Source organism: Pseudochaenichthys georgianus, chromosome 12, assembly GCF_902827115.2.
Source record: "Pseudochaenichthys georgianus chromosome 12, fPseGeo1.2, whole genome shotgun sequence".
NCBI classification, from domain to species: Eukaryota; Metazoa; Chordata; class Actinopteri; order Perciformes; family Channichthyidae; genus Pseudochaenichthys; species Pseudochaenichthys georgianus.
The window spans coordinates 10,312,952-10,338,425 of record NC_047514.1 but is presented as its reverse complement, the minus strand read 5'-3'; the positions used below and the strand labels follow the sequence as shown (position 1 = coordinate 10,338,425).

General features: G+C 43.6%; 1 protein-coding gene across 6 annotated transcripts in view; it reads left to right on the top strand.

Annotated features, from left to right (window-relative positions):
* The window catches only part of ank1b (ankyrin 1, erythrocytic b), a 97,340-nt gene that overhangs the window by 2,517 nt on the left and 69,349 nt on the right, over positions 1 to 25,474 (top strand). The window lies entirely within an intron of this gene.

The window sequence follows — 25,474 nt, the reverse complement described above, 5'->3', positions numbered from 1 at the left end:
CGGCCTCGCTCGTTAGGACTGGCTCACTTCGTTAGGACTGGCTCGCTCGTTAGGACTGGCTCACTTTATGGCGCGTCTCCATTACAGTTTAGGAACTGGGGTAGTATCTATAGTAACGCAGTGTAGGTGGAGCGATCGGCTCGTGTTGTTGTTGTCCTTCACTACACGATACTCACTCTTCATCTTTTTCAGTTTTTCCCTACACTGCAAGACAGTCCTCGAGTAACCGCTTCCGCACATCAGTGTAGAGGCCTCCTGAAATACTTTCATATTGCGAGTTGTCCCGCAACGACGATTCTCTCTGACCAATCAGCAGTCGAGAGTGACGTCACAGCCTGGTTGTTCCTGGCCCTAGAACCCCGATTTTATGGGGCCAGAAAAACTGTGAATTAGGACCCGCTAGCCCAGGGGTGGGGAACCTTTTTCCTCTCAAGGGCCATTTCAATTTTTTCAACATCCTCCGAGGGCCATACAAATTATTGACCTCTGCTTAAAAAAAACTAAAATCACAGCCCATTAATTTGGCCTTTCTTTCATGCTGTGCAAAGACAAAGCAACCTCTTAATCCAGATATCTTACCATGACTCGCGCATGCATGCACGTGCACGGTTGTGGCATGAACACCAAAACAGAAAGATATGGACACAAGATGTGTGCAAATGTATTTAGTTTCCTATCCATGTGGACATGATGTAAGTGGGGGGGACCTAACCTCCAGGGGGGACCGGGGGGCATGCTCCCCCGGGAAGATTTTTTTTTAAATGTTGAAGTTAAAAGCATCAATCTGGTGCACTGACAGCAACATTAGGAGATCTATGGATACATCTCTCAACACCCATATGAAACACAACTGTAAGCAGATTTATTTTTCTTTATGGACATTTTACAAATTACTCCCCTTTCAAACTGTATTCTTGTTTATTAATAACAACTTTTTTTTACTGTCATATAGTATTTTATACCTGTTTACTTTATTATCTTATTTTTTTATAATAACTATAATGATCATATAAAGATGTGCCTTTTCCTCACTGGTTGGAGAAAAAGCTTCTTATATTCGTTAGCATAGCTAGCTAACCAGATGCTAATAACAACAAAGTTATTGACTGTATGATCAGTATGACAGATGAACAGATCGCCACTGGGCTTTCAACTAAAGACAGCCACGCAAAAACTGCGGCATGTGTACGGCTCCTTATGGGTAGGCTACTGCAATTTTTGTTAGTGCCGGAGCGGTGTTCTGGTGCTCTCCGTCAGCACTACACCGCTACACCCCTGTCAGACGAGACATATACCACGTGATGACACGTTAGGCTCGTGTTGTGTTCAAGGACCCTGACCTTGGCCAGAAACACAGGCACTCGCTTTTTTTCTTTTTTTGCGGTCTAGATTTCTTTAATTTTTTTCTTTTTTGCGTGTGTTTATAAATTACCTCGAGGGCCGTACCAAATGGTCTCGCGGGCTGTATACGACCCGGGGGCCGGAGGTTCCCCACCCCTGCGCTAGCCGGTACTAGGCCAAGTTGAAACGCAACCAAAAGCGGGCCGCTGACGTCACAGCCCTCTTACACGGGGCTCCGCGCTGTAGTGGAAACGCGCCATAAGTAAGAGAGCAGCCGGAAACAGGCATTTTGATTCTGATTACTTTCATTCTGAAACCCATCCTCTTTCAAATCCACTGAGACCTGCCTTTAATACAATTATTGAATACACTAACAGGGTAGAAAAATAATGTAACTTCAACTGATGGTATGATACAGCTTTGTGGATGTTTTAGTCTTTCTTACTGGCCAAATCAAAAGTTAAGTTGCTAAGTGCTCTTCAGTCGATACAGATACAGTTTTGAAGGCCAGTTTTAGTGCTTACCTAATTTCACCGCACTTAGCTAGCCATTAGGGGTGTAACGGTACACGTACCCGTACCGAAATTATTCGGTACGTGCCCTTCGGTTCGGTACACATGTGTACTCTACAATTACCGGTATGGCGGCGCATGTATATGCTGCGGCTTTTGGTCTCGCCAGTTTCGGCAAATTAGTTATTATTTGCACACTTATCTTTACTCTGTTCGTCCAGAACATCTGTTCTAACCCACTGTACAGCAGACAAGACCTTCTGGACATTGGGTTACATGTCGGACCACTGGATATCCCCATTAACGCTCCCGACGACATCATCAGGCTAGCAACGGGTTCACCGGGTTTGTTTACATTGCCTCCCCGGACAAGGAGGCTCCGTAGACGGCGAAGAGATCGCAGGCAAAAGCGAGGCTGTAGAGGAGGCGCTCGTGAGAAGCTAACCCAGGCTCCGCACCGCGCCCCTCTCCCCAGCCTTCTCCTTGCAAATGTGCGGTCTCTGGTGAACAAAATGGACTATCTACGACTGTGGATTATAAACAATAAACGGATTACGGACACAAACATTCTGATCTTCACAGAGTCATGGCTACATGAGGGCGTTCCTGATAGCGCGATCGCGTTACTAGGCCTTCACTGCACCCGTTCGGACAGAACAGCTGACTGTGGTAAGATGCGCGGAGGAGGACTGTGCATTTATGTCAACAACTCCTGGTGTACAGACAACAGCACCATTACCAGGCACTGTTCTGCCGACATAGAATTTCTCATGGTTAAATCCAGACCCTTTTATCTGCCCAGAGAATTCACTTCCATCATTACAATTGCAGCCTATATACCACCCGATGCTAATGCTAAGCTAGCTATGAAGGAACTGCATGCAGCCATTAGCACACAACAGACATTACACCCGGAGTCTGTCTTCATCATTGCTGGAGATTTCAATCACTCCAACCTAAAGACTGTTCTCCCCAAATTCCACCAACATGTCACATGCCCCACAAGAGGAGATAAGACCCTGGATCATGTATATACTAATATCAAAGATGCATATAAGGCCCTCCCTCTCCCCCATCTGGGTCAGTCAGACCATATTTCACTGTTCCTTCTACCCAAATACCACCCCCTTATCAGACGAGTCAAGCCCTCGGTCAAGACAGTGAAAGTCTGGCCCGAGGGAGCAGAGTCCAATTTACAGCATCAGCTTCACATAACCAACTGGAACAACTTCGCTTTAACTACCACTATGGATTCCCAAGTAGACATTGACGCATACACCTCTTCTGTTTTGGATTGTATCAACACCTACATCAGTGATGCCACCACCACCAAACAGATCAAAATATTCCCTAATCAGAAGCCATGGATGGATGGGCAGGTCCTCCAACTGCTGAAGGCACGTGACACCGCCTTCAGGTCAGGAGACGCGCAGGACTACCGTCTAGCCAGGGCTGAGCTGAAACGGGGCATCAAAAGGGCGAAGCACTGCCACAAGCTAAAGATTGAGGAGCACTTTAACACCTCTGACCCCCGACGCATGTGGCAGGGGTTACAGACCATCACAGACTTCAAACCCACCCGGGCCTCCCCCCCGTCCACTGACCCCTCTCTTCCAGATGAGCTTAATTATTTGTATGCTCGTTTTGACAGGGTCAATCATGAGGTAGCCACTAGGGCCACTCTCCCTGCAGACCATCTGCCCCTCACACTCTCCACCACAGATGTGCATGCTGAACTGAGCAGGACAAACACACGTAAGGCCGCTGGCCCCGATGGCATCCCCGGACGTGTACTCAGCTCTTGTGCTGAGCAGCTGACCAGGGTCCTGACTGACATCTTTAACCTGTCCTTGGCCCAAGGAAAAGTCCCCACGTGCTTCAAATACACCTCCATTGTGCCTGTTCCCAAGCACGCCTCTCCAACAATCCTTAATGACTACCGACCCGTGGCACTTACATCGACCATCATGAAGTGTTTCGAGAGGCTGGTCCTGGCTCGGCTTAAATCATGCCTCCCACCCACACTTGACCCCTACCAGTTTGCCTATCGTCGGAACAGGAGTACGGATGACGCCATCTCCACAGCACTACACCCTGCCCTCTACCATTTGGATCAGAGCAACACATACGTACGATTCCTGTTCATTGACTTTAGCTCGGCATTCAACACCATCATTCCTTCAAAACTGATTACCAAGCTCAGTGACCTTGGCATCGACCCCTCCCTCTGCAACTGGATACTGGACTTTCTCACAAACAGACCCCAGCATGTTAGAATAGGCAAGCTCACATCCTCGAATCTCATCCTTAGCACTGGTCTCCCACAGGGCTGTGTGTTAAGTCCCCTCCTATATTCCCTCTTCACACATGACTGCAAACCTGTACATGGCTCAAACACCATCGTTAAGTTTGCAGACGACACTACAGTGGTCGGGCTTGTCAGCAACAATGACGAGACGGCATACAGGGAAGAGGTTGAGCATCTGGCAGAGTGGTGCGCTAACAACAACCTGGCTCTCAACACCAAGAAGACGAAAGAGGTCATTGTGGACTTCAGAAGGAACAAAGACGGCACGCACTCCCCAGTCCATCTTAGTGGAGAAGAGGTTGAGCGGGTCACCAGCTTCAAGTTCCTGGGAGTCCACATCTCGGAGGACCTCTCCTGGACCACCAACACCTCAGCCCTAGTCAAGAAGGCTCACAAGCGCATCTTCTTCCTGAGGAAACTGGCAAAACTCCGCCTATCCTCCCAGGTGCTAATAAACTTCTACCGTTGCACCATCGCGAGCATCCTCTCTACCTGCATATCTGTATGGTACGGTAACTGCACGGTCAAGGACAAGAAATCACTGCAGAGGGTGGTGAAGATCGCACAACGCATCATCAAGATGCCACTCCCCTCCATAGCCTCAGTCTATGAAAAGCGGTGCCTGCGAAGGGCACGAAACATCATCAGAGACTCTTCCCACCCCAACCATACACTGTTTGTCCCCCTACGTGGCACCCGCTCTGGGACACGCTACCGCAGCCTCCCGGGTAGAACCAACAGGACTACGCACAGCTTCTTCCCTTCAGCAGTCAGACTGCTGACAATGAACCCCACGCTGTCCCATACTGCCTAGTTGTTGTCGTGTGCTGTGCTGAAGCGCAATTCTGTATTCACTGTATTTATTTATTATTATCTGTGTATTTATTCCTATTTATACATTTCCCATCTATTTACCTTTATTTTTGTATCATTCTTTTTTGGTATATACTTCTGATAAATGTGTATGTAACTGACTGTTTTGCGATCTGGTTAGACCATCCTTAAATTTCGTTACACTGTGCTTGCATTTTTGTAATGACAATAAAGTAATCTAATCTAATCTACCGAAGTGTACCGAACGAATATAACGTTAAACGTAAATAATTGAGAACGTGAACAACTTCTTGGAAGTAATCTCAGGTGCTGCGTCGCAGCATTCAGAGTAATTTCCTCACATTGGGCTCATCGCGTCATAGAGCGAGAAAGTCATTTCATTGGATGAGAGGGCATGCTATGAGAGCTGGTCAGAGGGATGCGTTCAAATTTAGTCAGTAATTTGAGGAACTGTCGAAAATTAATGGCGAACGCAGATCAAGTTGAGCTCGAAAGTCCTCCAGCATCATTGAAGTCTCCGGTTTGGGAACATTTTGGTTTCGCAGTTACGTACAAGGATGACGGACAAAGACAGCTGGACCAAACCAAAGCTGTTTGTCGGCATTGTTCAACTAAAATTGGTTACGCGGCTGGCAATACATCAAACTTGCACACTCTTGAAAAGGCATCACCCGAACGTGAATATCACCGGTACCAAAAGAAAAAAGACTGAAGTGCAAACCCAACTCCCACTAGCATTTAAGCCTCCACCACTCGCAAAAAGTTCAGACCGAGCCAAAGCTATTACAAACGCAAAATATCCTTTTGTTGCCATGTTAGCAAAGCACTACCTGGCTGTATCTGCTACCTCTGTCCCTAGCGAGAGGGTGTTCTCCACAGCAGGAGACATTGCTAGTGCCAGCAGATCTGCCCTTTCGGCAAGCAATGTGGAAAAGTTCATTTTTCTTTAAACAACATGAAAATACAATGACAAGCAAGTCCTAATGTCAAACTGGCTGCTTAGGGACTAGTACAGTACAGTTCAAATACAGATAATTTCAGTTCATCGAAATGCTGCACCTTAATGTTCATTTGATTATATTTTGTATTTATTTGAGTGAATATTCACAGTTTAATAATAATTAAAAACCCAAAACTAATAGTTTATGTTTTGTGAGTACTAGTACAGTAAAGTTCAAATACAGATTATTTCAGTTCATCGAAATGCTGCACCTTAATGTTTATTTTATTATATTTTGTATTTATTTGAGTGAATACATTATTCACAGTTTAATAATAATAAAAAAATATATATATATATACGTTTTGTTTTGTGAAAAAAAATTCTGCTGTACCGAACCGAACCGTGACCAAAAAAACCGAGGTACGTACCGAACCGAAATGTTTGTGAACCGTTACACCCCTACTAGCCATCCACTTAAGGTTCGCTACCTTAGTTATTTTCACTTTTAAAAATCAATCAAGTATGTTTAAGATTTCATTAATGGCCATTTGGTTCAACTGGCTTCTTTGTAAAGAGCTGCTTTAGCTTCACTGATATAATGACTCAAAAACAAAGGTCATGATAGAGGCAAAAGACATGTGCTCCTACTTTGCTCCTAAAGTTATAATTAGATTTCCAATTATATATCAGAAAGAACTCTCTTTTATTAGTATCAGCGTTATACTCAATGAGAAATGGAAGAAAATCTTTGAGGAGCGATGTCGTATCGTTTAGTTGTCGACAGGATATCACAGCTTACAGCACATTTGATGCTATAAGGAAGAATTTGAAATAAAAAATAAACCCATTTCTGCTTCACTGCTTCTCTCTGGCCTTTCTCCATCACTTCCACCTCAATCATCAACCCTTCTTTGTTTTTTTTGTATCTCTCTCCACGTCTGTCTTTTATTTCTTTCAGCTGATTGTTGCTATGAACCCAGAGGCAGCCAGGAAGTGAGTCAAAGAGACAGAGAGGCTCATGCAGGTCTTAATGTTCTGGGGATGTTAATTAGCTCCATTCGATGTAAATCAAACTCGGCAGCATGGCATCGCTCTTCCCTACTCCTTCCCTTTCACAAAGGTCATCTACTACAGTGCCAACAGAGATTCTATCATAACTCTGGATGGACTGGAGAGTAATGCAGTTAGAGAATCTGCAAAGAAAGTGCAGGGGCCCTCTGAGACCTCTGCAGAGTCAATGGTTTGAAATAGATCATCAACCTTTGTGTAGTTCATCAATATTTTCTGTCTTTTCTCACTCATATGTGGAAAATTAAGCAATCCAATCTGAGCATGGTTAAGACGTTATTGGAAATGGCAAGATAACAGTACATATACTTGTGAGCAGATCCCTTTCTGACAAAACATAATTGATCACTGGTGTATGGTTTCCAGTCACTAGTCACAACAGTCCAATAACTGCTATTGATTTATGTTGTCATTAATTAACGATGTACAGATCAAGTTTTATTGGCCTTGAACTCGATCTGAGTCCCAAACATCTGGTGCTGATAATGCAGAGTACAACTTATATTTACCAATGTTAAGATTAAATGTTAATGCTACATTTAAAAACAGCTGGACACTACTAACATACACCTTTTTTTTGTAATACTTTTCTATTCAAATACTATTGGCCCTTACACACAACCAATCATTTGATTAGCATTAATCTAGGTGGTTTACTAATGAATGAAGCTTCTGAATTCAATGTGATGCTATCAGCTAGGGAGAAGTGTCACACTCTTGGAGTCATCGCGACTTCAAAACCACATGTGGTTTCATTAAAGTGAAACAGAGTGATGCTTCTTTCCTCCTAAATGATCTTTGGCCGAACACAGACACCAGCTGGCAGAGAGCACTTAAACCAGACCACAAGCAAATTAAATGTTTACTTATTATCAAGTTACTCACGGAATTAACAATAATCAGCGACACATGATATGAACTGCAGTTGGTAACATTAGGTGGTTGGTTCAGGCAAAAAACCAAACGATGCTACCTAAATCTTTGACATTTCTACTATGAATGCAACCTCATTAGTGTATCACATTTCCATAGGGAAATAGGGCAAATAATAGTATGGCTGAGATTAAACCGGACGGTGATAACACATAATAAGAATGTAATAATGGGAATGAAAGAAGAACACACTTCTTTGGTCATCTTCAAGGTTTCTTTTGGGGGTTTTAACAATGAGATGGAGTAATCTAGGACATGAAACCTTTTATGCCCCTTTCACTCCAAGGCTTTTCCCGTTCTAGCTCAGTGCTAGAGCTTTTCTGGTTCGGAACATAGACTGTATATATAAATGGACGTAGTGTCCGTGACGTCACCCATAGAATTCTGCAGAGTTGCCGAGAAGCCCTTAGTAGGCGGAGTCGGCCACTAACGGCTTGACAGCGACGTCAGAGTCTAATCCCGCCTGCTCCAAATAAGGGCAAAGAGGCGGAGCCGAGGCGGGACCTGCTGCCTCCGAACTGGAAGTAAACAGAGCTAGCTCAGGCTAAGAAGCTAAGCTAACATGAAATACATGCATACCAAGTTACTGCTAACAGTGTAGTTCCCCTATATAAACGTTACATTCATAATCAAATGAGACTATCTGTTATTCTTAATGCTTGTTATTCACACGTTAAGAAAAGAAGTACCGATACATAGCAGAACAATTGTGGCGATGTTCTGCTTAATAAGCCTTGTTCAACATAATTTATTTAGCTAATACTACAGCAGGCGAACCAAGTCTGCGTTTCGCTGCATTCCTTGATCTCCAGTTATAACGACGGACTCCACATCCCGGACCTAACGGAGCCGCAGTGGGCTAGCTCCGGGACGCCGGCTGGAGCTAGCCCCCTGCAGCTCCGGCGGCCACCACTGGGATAATTGGGTCCCCTATTAACATTTGCTCCCGTTTAGCATTATGGGCGTCATAGCCATACACTATAAAAGTCTCACCCAAGGCTGAATCATAAACTAAAATGTATATGTAATGTATGCATAAAGGGTTACGTCCTTAGCTGGCTAATAAGTAACAAGCTAAGCTACCAAGCACACAAACACACAAACACCTGCGAACAGGGTTAACATGTATAATATTATCATTTTAGACTTCTTGGAAGTTCTGTTAGTACATTCAAGCGCACAGCACGACATTTTAATTGTCTGGTATTTGTAACAATATTCCCTAAAAGGCACAATCACCACGAAGACGGCTAAAGCTAAAGGGTCAAGTACAGTACTGTGACTAACTAATGTTGTAGCTTCTATGGTTGTAGCCTAGCAGAGTGGACAAGTTGCTGTTAGCTGACAGTGAGGCATGTACGTGTCCATCAAAGTGACCACGCCCTAATTTATGCAAAAACGTTAAGACCTAATATAAATAAAAGGGTCGTGTTAGAAAACAATTCACTCACAGATTCATAATCATGAAGGTGGAATCTAACTATATCGATAATAATATTTATTGCATCCATGGGTAGAAACATGTTTTTTTCTGCTGTAAAGTTTGGCATTTTAACATGGGGGTCTATGGAAATTGCTCCTTTCTGCAGCCAGTCCCTAGCGGCCCATGTATGAACTGCAGTGTGTGGCACTTCCATATTGGCATCCCGGCTGTTCCCCAGAGTTTGCCGCTTGGTTCGGAACCTCTTCTTCGGTTCAGCTCCCGCTCTGTTCACACCGCTCTGAGCCCGACTGGTGCTGCGTCATCGTTTGCGTCATGACGTAACCGTTTGCGTGCCTGCTTCATAAAGCCAAACCGTGCGGAAACCCCTCACATCGACAACAACAACAACAATGACCGATTGTATTGAAGCGCTACTTGTTTTGGTCGATGGCTTTAGAGCTAGCTGTTGTTAGCCTCTGCATGCGCCAAGCTCAAAATACCCAGCTTTGCAGCATTAATTACTATGGTATAACATTAAAACTGATGCCCCCGCCTCCGACGTAAGCGTGACGTATGCGGTGCTTGCTTTATAGACCGACAACTTTTTGGTGCTTGAAATAACCGGATTCCGGAGCTTAGAGGTGGCTCCGCTGCGGTGTGAACAGGAAAAAACTGTGCTTTTCAAGCTCCAGCACCGAACCGGCCCTGGAACCGCGTTGGTGTGAAAGGGGCATTATTGTAGTACCTCAGCTTCCTTGGGCCAGCACACGATCCTGTTTCCTCCAGCACTGCACTTATTACAATGGATTCAAAGATTGGCTAATGCATTGTGTGTGCTTCACATGTGCACATACTGTGAGTGAAATAGCAGGGCTTCAGGCAGGGTATCTCATCCACTTTTATGTAACCTTATGGATACCCCACACTAGTTAGCCAAAACCCTGTTCTATCTCTCTTCCTTTGTCTTTGCATCGCTGCCCACTTTTGTCCTTGCACATAACAACTCATGGAACAATAGCAACAGAAATACTTTTGAGTAATGCCTATCTTTGGAAATTGTGGTTGATCCGCATTTGGTTAAAATCGTTATATCCTTTAGGTATTTTAGTTTTTGCAGTCGAACCCAATGATTCAAAAACAGTCCAGTTATACACTGAAACACACAACTTTGACATGCAGTACTCCTATGACCACTCAAAACGTTTTAATTTACATTGATTAGCTTCAGGTCAGATCATTTTAAAATGCAATAAGCCATGAGGAATGTATTTTCTATGTATCAGCTTTTTTGGCTTTACAGAGCAGAAGTGATTAAAGACGTCTTTCACGTTCTACTCAGCTTCTGTGTTTGAGACCTTTTCTCTTGAAACCAAGTATCTTACCATTTCAAATGGTTAGCAAGCCTTCCATTTTTAAATACAGTATTGTACGCTGTCCCAGATTCTCCGAAAGACGGGTTTATGAAAATAATACTTTGATTCACTCTGTATTTGAGGGGGAAGAGGGAGGTAGTGGAGTTTGTTTATTTGTTCCCATGAGAGTGGGGCTCATAAGGACCCAGAATCCAAAGGACTTATGTATCTGATATGTCATTTTGTTTGCATTGGGTGAGCCTCTGTATTTGTGCAGATAGTTGTGCATTGGATTGTATGAATATACCGGTATTCATTCTTTTTTTATATTGTGCTCACTTTTCGGTATTCTTGTTATAAACTATATTCATCCATTGTGTACCACTAGGAGGGAGAAAGTTCACAGAAACATACTTAGACATTAGGCTTACATATTAGCCTATGTTAAAGTCTTGTAATGATCCATTGATCTAGATCAATGTATCCACTCAGTGATGAAAAATCTAATATCATTAATGCAATATGAAAACAAACAATACATATCACTGTTATCAAGGGTGATAGCGCCAGTAGCATTCAGTGCTAGCAGCATCCAGCCTAACTTAAGGTGGGCTGAGCTTTAAAACGGGATCGGCTATTCAAGGGATCGGCTCATTCAAGGTTTATTTTAGTCATATTTATTAAAAAAGGATAGTTTGCGAAATGTGAGAGGTGAAAGGTCTTACATGGAAACAATACTTGAAGCTGTTTTTAGAGAGGCATGTTTTTTGGTGGACTACAGCACAAGGTAGTGTAATAGTGTCCTCGTGCATTTGTATCCACTTTGAGGAACGGGAGGGCTGGATGAGCCAAGGTCGAGCCGAGCGAAACAGCACTCAGCCCAGCCCGAAGCCGCCACAGGCTATATTTACCTGCCAGCCTTGGATTACATTGCATCTGAGACTAGAGCAACCCACCTATCGACACATCACTACTGTGGGCTCAGCACCTCTCTGATACTGTATCTGATGTTGCCCCGGATAGCGGATACGTACCTGCTCGAACAACATGGGACAATTCCAGAATAGAAGCACCATGGTTGATACTTATCAGACCTCTCTTGAGGGCTTATCTAGGACTCGAGTCAGTCACATATTTCATTTGGAGATCAAAGTGATTTTAGATAAGCATTCCTTGGCGGGCACTCAACATCAAAAAAGTGATTTTGTTCAGAACTTGAAAACTTAATGTATAGCCAACGTCAGCCCTCAGACATTTGTCTTCAAATGACTAACAGGGTATTCATCCAATTAGGACAATGCCATTTCCATTGTACACTTTCATACTGGGTAATGTTACAAAGGCGCTTGTTATGCCCACTTTGACCATGTTGAACCATTTTTCAAACTTAAACTGAACATAAAATGAACACAGAGAAGTAATCCTGAAAATCATATCTCAAGTCACAAGCCTTAGACTTCGAAGTTGAGGCCCAAGTCGTTTATTCTCCGTGAATAGAACTCAAAGTCACAATGACTCGAGTCCCATTCCTACCTTGGAATCATGTTTACAGTGTGGGACTTGCCTGATTTTGATCTCAACCCATAGGTTGGCTAAATCATATTGTTGTGTTAGGTTGGTGTCATTACACATTTTCCACTTTTGCATTGAATCTACATACATTGTTTTGCAACACCAGCTACAGTTGACATGGTCAGAGTCATTCTGCCGATGGCCGACTAGATGAATGTGCAGTTGTGAGACCCTTAGTGTCACAGCTCATCTGCCAGCCTCTAGCTGTTAGTCAGATCATCCATCACTATTGTTAGCAAGGCTGCCCAGTGTAAAGCCCTGGCACACAGAGGTACGGGTAAAAGCTGTAAATCTTTTGGTAAAGTTTATTGAGACCCTGGGGTCAGTCAGCAGGCGATCTGAAGTGACTGATGCAACCATGGTGATTAAGGTGTGACACTGCTAGTGGCAGGATGATGAAGGGATGAGGAGATGGACAAGGGCATGCCCTGGTTTGCGATGACAAATCCAACTTGCTGCACAGATCACCTGCTAAAAAGGAATGTTGGAGTGCTTTGGCTTACTCTTAACTGGACAGCAGTTGGTCGCAGATCAATGTGGATGTTGAGTTTCATTTCCAATCTCAGTGCCTCTGATGAGACTACATCTAGAAGAAAAAATTAATCAGACAGCAATTGTATTCTGCTAAGGACAAAAAACGGTAGCATTTCGGACATTGGAAATGTTGTAATCAACTTGTCTTATCTTAGCACATGTAGCTAACGGCGTACATTTTTCCGGCTGAAACTCATGCTTGTGAACACTTGGCAGTTTGCATCAGACCATGACCCCTGTACTAATATGGTTTGGCACAAATACATAGAGAGTTACAGCCCAATAATTGACCTATATAGAGTATATAGCACTAGCACTAATGATGCAGTCGACACATCACTGGTCATTAGAGAAATCAGTATATGAGTGCTGTTAATTCCCAATAATCATTAGAGGAAGAGTGAAAGTGATACGGACTGGCACACTGATATGCCCACAAAGAGCACACACACATTGAGTTTGCGGGGCATTATGTAATGGAATCAGTGCTCCTCAAGTTCTGCATGGATCATGTGCTCGCAGGAACAAACTAATGCATTGAAGCAGCCGCTCTCAGGCACACCCTGACTCCATCACACTGCTCTGCTGCCCTAAACATTTTGCACTAGGTTGGCTCACTAATGAATATATTACATTATAAAAACAATGTCTAATGTAATGGACACACACAACCATTCAAAAACATAGCAATATAATATAGTTGTCCTGCAATAAATAATACCTCCTTGTAGTAAGGGAAATATATGAAAATCTGCAAACTAAATCCTTACCAATCAATTTCTTCACTAATGTGTTTGTAAAGGTGTGTAGTAAGATGTATTAAAAGTTGAAGTTCAAATCCTGTATGTTTTTTCGTAACAACTGCTCAAAGTTGAGGTACCGAATACCGATTTTCGAAAAATCTAAAATTTTCAGGAGTCAATCTCTGAGTCTTCTCCAGACTTACCACCATCATGACCACAATTCTTGCATGAAATTCCTTTTCAGACTCCACATGCTGAGATGCACTTAACGCCATTCCTCTTGCAGCTGCACCGCCGGTTGCTGCAATCTCCGTTACAGTTGCAGCTGGTGAAATGCAGTAGCTCCTCAGTAGCCATGGGGTCTAGTGTTGGGACTGGCTCATAGCCATGTACACCTAATGTCCATCCATAGTCACTGGGGTTCAGAGACATACTCTGCAGAAGGATCCAGTCCTGGGTTTGTAGGTAGGCACGGAGAGAATGCTGTGCAGCTGCACCCTCTGTTGGAGGTAGAGTTTCTGGTTTGATCAGCCCTGCCGCTGCCTTCCGTGAGAACATGTTGTGTCGAATTTCACCCAAAGCATTACCTGGTGCATGGTAAATGTACTGGAAGATGGTAGTACCAGCCTGTATCACTGCATCCTTAGTAGCTTGTGTGTCAAGGAAGATGTCCATGTGTTCATCAATGTCCCCTGCACAGATCCTGCAAAAAAAAATGCACTTTGAGATTTGTTTCAAATATAAAGTGAAATAGAAAAAAAAAATTATTATTATTACCTGTCAAATAAGGTTGTTTTCCCATGGCCAGCTATTGCAGAAACTGTATCACAACCAGTGAAGGCGTGACAAAAGAGCAGGTAGCATCTCTCTCTTTCAGAGAGAGCTTCGCGGATCCTTCTGACATCATAAGAGCCCTTTGATGTTGTGAAGAAGAGTGGATGGTTGGTGCTTGGAATATGGTGTACTAGCATCACCAGCACATCTGCATCTTCTGCCCGCACCTGAAAATAGAACAAGATATGCAAAGCGTGTTGCACTATACAAAACCAGATACAACTATTCAAGTTTGAATACTCAAGAGTGAATACTTTTGTTTCCAAAATAGGCTACACACAAATGCTACTAACCTCAACAGAGTCATCTGTAGCAGTGGCCAATGCCTCTCTCACAATCGAAGTGTCAGCATCATTGTCACACTGCTCCACTGTGATGTTATGTTTTCTGAATGTTGAAGAGAGGAGGTGGATTAGCTCACTCTTGTTATTGGTGTTGTCCAGGAACTTTGCTCTTGGTGTCCAGTGTATCATATCCGGTCGAATCTGGAGATCACAGCATGACTTCTTAGTGCGCCGGATGTGGTCATGATCTTTTGGTGATCGGCTGTAGCCATCAAAGAACACAATGGTCTTCTGACAGCGGCGCCCAAGACACTGTACATAGCTCAAGTAACTGTTGGCAATCTCCTGCCAAGTCTGACCTTGTTTCCACTTTACCATGTAGAGAAGCCATCCGCCATCAACTACAAGAGTGGAGCAGGATTGGTTAGTGAGGACAAGCGGATCAGTTAACTCCTTCAGGCTAGTCTTGGAAAAGCCTGCCTTGTTCGCCTTGTTCATTTTCTGATCTTTATTGCTGAAGAGGGACAATGGGAAGGGAGTCAGCTCATACGCCAAGCTTGTCTCAACTGTCATATCCTGTTGGGCAAAAATGATCAGTCGGTTGAACAACTTGAGTGAGTCAAGGTGTATCTTCTTCTCGTTGATCTTGGGAATCTTTCTGAGTGATGACAGGGCTTGTACCTTTGACTTCACTTCCATGGTCGATGTCACTGACTGTCCATCCAGCTTGATCTGCATCTCTCTCCCTATTTCTGCTGCTCTCTCAGCATTGACTGGGTCATCTCCTGTGCTCCTGAATCCTGTTGAGAAAGAGACAAGCAACTCCCTGTCTTGATCGGGGTTGAATGGGTTGTTCTCCTCAAACCATTGGAGGGCAAGGTCAATTGCTTCAGCATCTCTCTTCATCTGTGTTTTGCCAAGGTCTCTGTGGAGCGGAGCATGTTTCTTGACACTTTCCTCCATGCGCTTTTTGACATTGGAGAAGTGATTAAGGGTGAGCACCCAGCACTTGTGACCAGAATCACTGTGTCTCATCCTCCCTCTGCTCAGTCCACCTTCTGACTTGGCTGACTTCATCAATGTCTGCTCGATACAGATGTCACACCAGGTGCCAGACCAATCATGGCTGGAGTAACGGATGACATGGTTTCCATGGGCAGTGAAACTTTGGAATGTCTCCTTGTAAGCAGGCAAAGTTTCAAGTTGATTCATGAGTTGACAGTACAGCCGTGCACCCTTGGCATATTGATGATGCCCTGCAGCCGCAAAGATGTCCAGCATTCTGCTAACAATGCAGCACAGGTGGCCGTTGTGATCTGCAAGCCGCTCAGTTCTGATGAAGACCTTGATCACATCTACCAAGTAGTGGTACTGCACCCAGAGAGCAGGCGTTCTTCCTCCTTCAGCAAGTCTTTTGAAGGTTTCTTCAAACCGCTGTTCAAACAGTGCCTCTACTGGATCTGTGTGTCTGGCTCCCATCTTCCCATCAGCTACCTTCTCCATGAAAGTCCTCATTTCACCGAGTTCCTCCTCGGTGAAAGCATGTTTCATGATGTGCTGATAGATGGCTGCATCGATGAGGAGGTGCGCATGGATTGCCTTGTCAAAACATCCTCCATCCAGGATGTGGTTGGCTGTCGTACTCCCTGGATAGATCAGCTGGATCAGCTCCAGTAGTCCAGAATCCTCCATGATGTTTGCAATGGATCCAAGGTAGGACTTCAGCAGGTGAAATCCACCCAACCTCGGAATGATAGGTAGATTTGTCTGTTTTATGATGTCCACAGCCTTCAGCCAGATCGGAAGATTGAATGTCACTATAGTGACTCTGTCTGCAGAGAGCCGCGTGCACTCTTTGAGAGTGGTGAAGATGGTGTTGAGGTCATTAGGGTCACCTTCAATGATTGGGAGGAAGTCGATCTGTGTGCGCTGCTTGACATCATCTGCATGGATACTCTTCATCCAGCCATTCCAGTTGGAGTGTGAGAACTCAGGATCCTGGGCTTTGATCACCCACCCTGCTGCTGTATCGCCCGGAGTGAGGAGTAGCTGGTCTTGTGTCACAGAAGAGGCAAGCTCAGTAATGGGAAGAAATGTGATGGTGTTTATCCCTGTCCTTGTTCTGTTGGTGAATGGAAGAATCTTCACTTCAGCTCCTCTGAGGATCTTAGCTTTGTCATGTGCCTTCAACTTCACTCTGTGGACAGCTGCTGCCGTCTGGGGATCTGGCAAAGATGGTGCCTGAGAGGTGACTTTGATCCAACCCATTGAGTGGAAAGGAGTGTTTCCCTGAATAGAGACAATGTTTAAATCTATATTGTCTCCGACAAACTGAGTGAATACATTGGTTGTTTCCCCAACCTCCATGGCCTCCATGACCACCCGATTGTCATGGCTAGTTTCACTTCCACTGGCTGTCATAAATGATAGATCCTCAAGTGCAGAGTCAACCGCAACCTCATCATCGATCTGCTCATCAGTTTCTTCCACAATGGTATCAGAAGTATCTTGGATGCCATCTCCATTCCTGTCATTAAGGAAGCAGTATTTGTAGTTTTGTGTCTCGGAATATGACTCTGTGTATCCAAGCTGGTGTAACTTGTTCAGCATCCATTTTGACCCAAATCTATGATAAAGTTGTATGGCAAGCCCCATCTGGTATGGCAAAACTCCTGATCGAGGCAGACAGACCTTTATGAAGTTCTGCCCCCAAATGGCTACTCTTTCGTCGGTCTTCACTATTGGCCTCAGGAACATCTGAAGACTCTCAGGAACAAGAGCCAGCTGACTCTGGATGTCAGTCATACTGTGTGCTGTGGGGTATGACTTTGGGTCTAGATCGACCATGGCGATGTCGTTGCATACGAACTTTAGTGCAGTCTTCATGATCTGAGTCTTCTCATCTCCATGCTCAAGATTAGCATGATGCTCTCGCAGAATGTTGTCTGTGTCATCTTTGAGGCAGAGCACATCTGCCCTTCTCTCCTGTGATGTGAAATACAAGGTGTCATGGAATTTATCTTGGAGTTTCTTCTTTAGCCAATACTTTGAATAAGAGAGGCTCTTATCTGGTGACGGATCAAACTGCTGTAGCTTTTCGTGGACTTGGTCAAGAGTCATCACCCCATGCTCGAGTTCTGAGTCTAACCAATCACAGAATTCAACAAAAACAGCCTCTCGTTCCTCATCAATTTTCTTTTGTCCTCTCTTCCTTTGTCCTCTATCTTCAGTCTTGGAGTAATGGCCACCTGTCTCAAAAAGAGTTTTGCAGCGCAAATGGTACAGGGTTTCTTCTGCCACAAGGTCATTGATCCCTTCCAGACGTCCAACAACTTCAGTGCCCCAGTCATCCCCGCGACTCTGTGCTGTCTTCCGCAAGCTTGCCTTCAGTCTATCTGCAGTCAAATTATCTGGCACTCTGTATCTCTTTCTAGCTTCCTCTGGATGAGTTTTGTAGATCTGTGCAGGTTGGTTGCAAAGAATGCATACATTCTTGTACAGAAGCTGAACGGACCGTGAACTTGTAGAACTGCATGCAGAAGCTGCACTGAAGTCAGAGCAAGTGCGTCTTCTCTTCTTCTTAGCTGCCTCTTTCTCTGCCTTTAATGTTTGGCCTGAGTTCTTGGTGACTTCAAGAAACCTGTTGTATAAATCATCTTTACACTTTTTGTGGTACCTGAGTCTTCCTATGTTCTGAGCCTCCTTCAAACGCTCCAAAATCTTAGCATGTTCAACTACTTGTGCTTGTTCCAAAAAAGTAGGGTAGCCTTTAGGAATTGGCTGTATCAGCCTCTGAGCTGGTGTCTCCGGGCTTTCACAGATAAAACAATTTAGCAAAGGTGGAGTCGAGTCTTCATCCATACTGCTAGACTAATATGTCCTACAAAGTAGAATACACATTGTATTATTCAGTCATAATATCATTATTTTGTGACATTAAAGACAATCTCATGTACAGTAGATGATTAACATTGTAATGTATATTATTGCAAAGGAAAATAGAAGGTCTGCTTCACAGTAACGTTAAACACAAAAGATCCTGTCAGAGACAATACACCACTGTAACCTAATGGGCCAGACAGGTAGCATTCAAGAAAATAAAATGATCATAAGATTCAGTTTGAGGTGTGTAATACATCATGGTAGTTGCCTAGTTGGATACAAGCGAGCGGGAAAGGTGGGCGTGGCCGTTTTTCCACAAAGGAATGATTTTAGTGACAAATAAATTATTGCAATCAACTCAGAATCATGAAAAACCCCTAGTTTGATCCCTCACAAGTTACCCAAGGCCAAACTGAACATTTTAGATTTTTTCGAAAATCGGTATTCGGTACCTCAACTTTGAGCAGTTGTTACGAAAAAACATACAGGATTTGAACTTCAACTTTTGAATAGATCTTACTACACACCTTTACAAAGACATTAGTGAAGAAATTGATTGGTAAGGATTTAGTTTGCAGATCGGTCAAATATCTGATAAAATGCCCTTACTATTGAGGCTTATGTTGTTTTGCTTAAGTTGAGACCGTGTCAGATTAGTGTGGATTTTGTCAACTTTCTTCAAATCTAATCATGCATATTATTATACCCAAAGCTTTAGCCTTATTTTAACCCATTGTTATGGGTTTTTTATCCCTTATGACAACATGTTTTTCCTTGAAGGCTTCTTATTACAACCACGTTTATTTGTTGGAGGCTTAATATGACTTTGTATTAGCCTTCCTACAAAGGCAATCAGTACAAAGCAAGGGTGCAAGTCAGAGATCTGTCGGGGGGTTCCTAAAAGGTCATCCATTGTCTTTAGGAGAGATCATTACATTCCCGTTCATGTGACGTTACCCGTGTAGCAGTTAAAGGTCCCATGTCATGGCCATTTCTACTGATCATAATTTCATTGTTGAGGTATACTAGAATAGCTTTACACTGTTCAATGTTCCAAAATCACATTGGTTTCTCATACAGCATCTCTGTATAGTATGTGTATTCACTCTCTACCCCCCCCCCCCCCCTCCCTATGAGCCCACTGTGCTCTGATGTGTGTTTATGTGTTACACTGGCGTTTGTTAGCAACCAGCAAAGGACACCAGTAATGACAAACATATGAGAATGCTGCGTGGGGTCTGGGTGCCGTGTTGGCGGGACGTTGCGGGGCTCGCTGCTCCGCTCGAGGAGCGGACAGTGTGAGCTGGATTACTGGTGTGGTTTCCTGGTTGCTGCGTGGGGTCTGCGAGACACCAAGACACGAGGAACTCAGCCTGAGCACACACACGTGAGTGTGTGGCGAACTGTGAGGGGAGATCTACGGAGCCGAGGCTGAGAAAAGATAAGGTGTGTGCCGGCAAAACTCCGCGGAGTAGCGCGGCTGAGACAAGATAAGGCTGAGTGAGTGTGTGTGAGGAGCTCCACGGATTGGTCCATGTGTACCCAGTATGGGCACGTCACTATACTAAAAAATGGAAAAAGAAAAATCTCCAACGAGGCGTTCTGGGGCATAGACAGGTCTTTTCTGTGTTAGAGTTTTACTCGCTACAGGGTGTACTTTGAGGGTTTGTGACTCTGCAGACCGTTTACATGCAGAAAATGCTACATAACACAAGGGGACGGGTAATAATCGGAAAAGCATGACATGGGACCTTTAATATGACGTTCCGGAATTGAAAAGTGAGATACAATTGAACATTTTGTATTGCTGCACTGGAACTATAAGTGTTCTTTGACGAAGCACTGTCACCTTTATTTCACCCTTTGAGCCATGTGTGTGTGTCGGTAATTTAATTGGTTTTGACTATGTGTGGTTATGTATGTGTGTGTTAATCTGCACGATGAAGAAGGTGTCACTGGGATTGCTGTATGGTGTCAGATGTAATGGCTTCTCCCTCTTTAGACCCATCACTCAGCAACCAATCTATGCTGATGGACACACACACACACACACACACACACACACACACACACACACACACACACACACACACACACACACACACACACACACCCGTTGAAATCAAAGTGATGGGTTAAAGAGGAATACTTTCTTATAACAGTAATGGTTTTCAAGTTGTGAAATATAGCATATAGTTCATACAGTCATATCCTCTAGTCCAGTTTGAGTTAGTCATCTGTGTGTACATCACCTCAGCAAATCATTCATATAAAGCATACTTACTAATGTCATGTCTAAAAGCTGCTGTGCTGTGTGTTTCACGTTAAACCACAAACATGATCCAGAATTACATTTTTCTTTATTCTCACTTCGAAAAATAGAACACTAAAAGGAGGATATGTGCCTTTGGTCCATCCACAGAGAGGACTTACAGTGTTAACAAAGGGCAATACTGTATGTCTGTGGGAAACACCTCATCACAGCTTCATTCTGATAATAATGAGGTTAACGCCAATCGTCAAAGTAATCAGCTGATATGTTCAAAGTTGAGGTAATGCATGTAGAAGCTGCATTAAAACATAAAGCGCAAGGCAATCCCAGTTGTAGTGTTGGCCACTTGGCCACCGTTGAAATGAAATCGATCCCCTATTGCACAATATATCAACGCCGATCAACAATCTCCAATCACACGGTGTCATCGTTTGCCTGACTGACCATCATATTTGGGCTCATTGATAAAAATAAATAAAAATCTCTTCTATTTTTGATGTTTTGATTAGATTAACGAATACCTAAGGATTTGTATTTACCGCCAGTCAAATCACTGCAGATATTTCCCCCCCAAAAGGGGCGCGGCCATGAAGAAAGTGCCCAAATGGGTTGCTCACATGAGGGACATAAAAAAAAACATCTGAAAATAATAATTAAAATCTGAGGGTTCTAAGTGTCCCTGCCAAAACCAACTGCCATTCATTCACAGATATCATTTGACACCTCCTGATCCGAGTGAGCTTACATCAGCACTCATCGATGGCAGCCAGACGGGGAACACAGCAAGGGGAGACAGCGAGAAGCAAACCCAAGCAAACTCCTCGTCATCCCTCTGCTAATCCTTCTCTCTCTCACTGTTGTTCGATCACTTTCCTCCCCTGTGGGTTGGATCTGTTGTTGTGTGTTTCTGGTTGTGAATGTATCATCATGCCCATGACATGTATGTAGAAAAAAAAGAAGAAGACTTATCAGTGCTGAACTATCCTCCTCTGCTGTACAGATGCATTGAGTTGCACACTGCACTTGTATAAATACTTCATCGCTAATTCAATTTTAAACTCTAAATAGAAAGATGAAAAAAGGAAGCGACTGTTTGTTCCTCCGCCATGCCCTGAACCCTTTTCTCCGTCAGCTATCTTTCCGTGCCTATCCCTGCTCTTCACAGTGTCTTTTTATCTACCTCCAGCCATCTTTCTCTCCTGTGATTTACCTTCTCCTCCAGCTCGCTCTTCTATCTTTTTGTCTCCCTCCTTTATCTTGTCTCATTAAATGCCTTGTTGTGTTCATGCCTCGTGTTTACCACACCTATTCCTCCTGATTTGTAATGGTAGAGGCAGAGAAAGAGCACTGTTATTTATTTTATTTGAACTGAAAATGCTTCTTGGTACGTTGTTTTTGACATTTATGTGTTGAAGTAAATAATCACATTTATAAATTAAACTATATAAAAGAATTTAGAATATGTAAGGTCAGAGACGCTTCAGGTCTAAGTTGACAGAAGAAAAGTGATGAAGAAAACATGGCAGAACTTGTACCTTTTGACATTTCCTTCAATCCAACCCTGTCGAATAGACCTTTCTAACATTTGACTAATATTAGTATATTTTCAAAGTACTTGGTTAAGCTGATTTTGTAACCAAATGGCCCCAGGATGCGAACCCAAGCCTCGGTGTGTACTTTGTATGCAGTGGTTGATGTAAAGTCACCCTAACCATCTCTGCATTGCAAGCATGGAAAACACAAATTAGTAGACATTATTTTCATATCAATGTAATGAATCATACTGAATGTTCGTAAGGCCCCCACAGTATGCCATGCCATGAGTGGAAGCTGTACAATGAAGTGTGTGTGTGTATGTGAACATCCTGTTTCGAGCTATTGACAGAGCCTGTCCTGTCAGCTTCTAGTTTGCTCAGCTCGCACAGTCAGTACTGAGCAATCTGCTGATGAACAAGAATAGAAGCTGGATATAATAGAAGGGGACCAAACCCTGTGCAAAATTGTTTCACCATCCTCAAGTTCAATAATGACTATTCAAGGTCAACATATGATTTATTTCTTTACAATTATACAGGAAAACAAGCCAAGCTAAGAACAACTACATATATGCATCCAAGTAGTTACATGAGAAGAGAACTAAAACCAGCCATGTCAACGGAGAGTCCGTAGTCAATTATCTGCTTATACCCAGGATTCAAAAATGACTTAAAGGCATGTCAGTGACGCGTACTAATGTGTCAGTCTGGATGATGTGAAATTAAAAACCAGGAAATAATTATCATTTGACCATTATTCTAGCTTTTAAATGTCTGAAATGAATTTCTCGCATCATAGAGAAGAAGTCAATCGGTTTGTCACATTTCAAAAGTAGGAAAATATGTAGCCGCATTAGTGCATGACCACCATAAAACAGTTGGTTTCCTATTACCAGTGTGTGTGTGTGTGTGTGTGTGTGTGTGTGTGTGTGTGTGTGTGTGTGTGTGTGTGTGTGTGTGTGTGTGTGTGTGTGTGTGTGTGTGTGTGTGTGTGTGTGTGTGTGTGTGTGTGTGTGTGTGTGTGTGTGTGTGTGTGTGTGTGTGTGTGTGTGTGTGTGTGTGTGTGTGTGTGTGTGTGTGTGTGTGTGTGTGTGTGTGTGTGGCAGAGTGCAGTTATTGATTGGTAATAATGTGTCGCACATGCACCACACCAAACTAAATGTTAATTTACTGCCTGCTGCGCATATTCAGCCTCATTAACTTGGAGATTTTCTCAGCGGAAAGCCCTTTTCCCGGTCTACTCATTCCACCTTCTTGCCCCCATCCATCCCTCCATCCCCTCTTAAAGCTCTTCCCTAATGCAATGATTATATTGACCGTGGACAATTGATCCAACATTGATAGCTGTTGAAATTCTGACAATGTGCGATAGTAGGCAGGGGATGAGTTTAACACATTAAACATCCTACAGCACAGGAGAAACAAATCATAGTGAGATTCTCTTCTGCGTAATTTCCTTTTCCCTTTTCAGCGTTGTAATATCAGCATTTAGTTGTTGAAATGGGTTTTGTGTATAATGGCATATCCAAAAAACAAATCAGTCAGCACAAATCCTCCATAGGGCAACCCTCCATTAGCAGTTTGCACACAGAGAGAGTTAGAGGCTGAGTATTATAAATAAATGTTAATACTGTTTTGCCAGAACAGCCTGTGAGTCATACAATGTTTTCATGCATTTAGATGATATCCCGTTAGCAGCAACACAGGAACAGATGGAAATATAATTCTGCTCTAGAGGCACTCAGTGGAAATAATCATCATGATTTCAACCCGTTCAGTTGGTTCTGTTTTCTAAAAGAAATGCCGAAAGGACTTATGCACATTTTAGTGCCTCTCCTGTGACATGTTCACATGCTTTAATGTTCAAAAAACTCTTTATTTTTCTCATACTGCCTGTTCTGCAGCACCTCTTTTCACCCTCTGTCTGAAACCAGAGCCCTGTCTGTTCTGATTTGATAGCTGGCACTGACACTTAGGCCCCGTCCACACGGAGACGAAACGGAGACGAAAACGAACCTCAGTCGTTTTCAAAAAAGTCTTCCGTTCACACGGAATCGGCTCAAGAAAAGTGTCCGTCCACACGAAAACGCTCGAAAACGCTGGAGACGCTGTAGTACATATGCCGGGCCTGTAAATACACCAAAAGCAGCGAACATTATTATTATTGTTGCTGATGGTTGTGGTAGAGGAGCTGTAGATTTTGCACTAAAATCTGTAGCATGGTCAGTAGCGTCTGGAGCACAAACGCACAAGTGGGGCGTACACACGGAGCCGCAAGCGTTTAGTCTCCAGACCTAATCACTTTGGGAGCCGTTATCAAAGGGTATCGGATTCGGGCTCCAAACCCGCGTTTCCGTGTTGGCCTCGTGTGGACGAACTGTCTATACGATAGAGAATGGTAGCGGATTCAACTGATATCGTCTCCGTGTGGACGGGGCCTTCGAGATGTCCCGCCCTTTAGCCTATCACCTACAATGTGTTAGATTGTAGCCATTAGAAGTGCAAGTGGTACATGTAATGTAATTATGTTGAGGGACAACCAATCCAGGCGTTACAGGCAGAGGGGGAGTGTGTGGGAGAGATACTCCCTCTGGAGGGATCTTTGTGGATGTTATTTGATCACACTACAGGAAAGGGTAAGCACAAAAAAGAATAATATGGCCGTAAAAAAGGATATTACAGAGTTTTGTGTCTTTCCTGCAACTTTGGCTTGACATCCAGTTATCTCTTTACTCGTGGTTAGCATCTACAAGCTCCTCTTTAATTGAAAGCAGATATGCAACAGTAGCATGATAATGCTATATCACTGAGTATTTCACTTTGTGTTTCTGTGTGCCAGAAGGTCACACATGCAACGCCTGACTTGTTGGATTGATTGCATGTGTTGTCTTGAATTTTTATATCCTCTCTCCCCCAAACACACACAGTTGAATGTTCACACTGTCTCGCATCTGTGACTCATTCAAACCTATACAAGCTCAAATCTTTTTGGATGGTGGCCTGGTTGTAATGACGCAGAGAGGCTGACTCAGCCGTTTTAAGGCGGGATGACCAACTGGCAGGGTGACAGGGTGGGTTGCTGGCTCTGCACCAGCTGGTCCCGT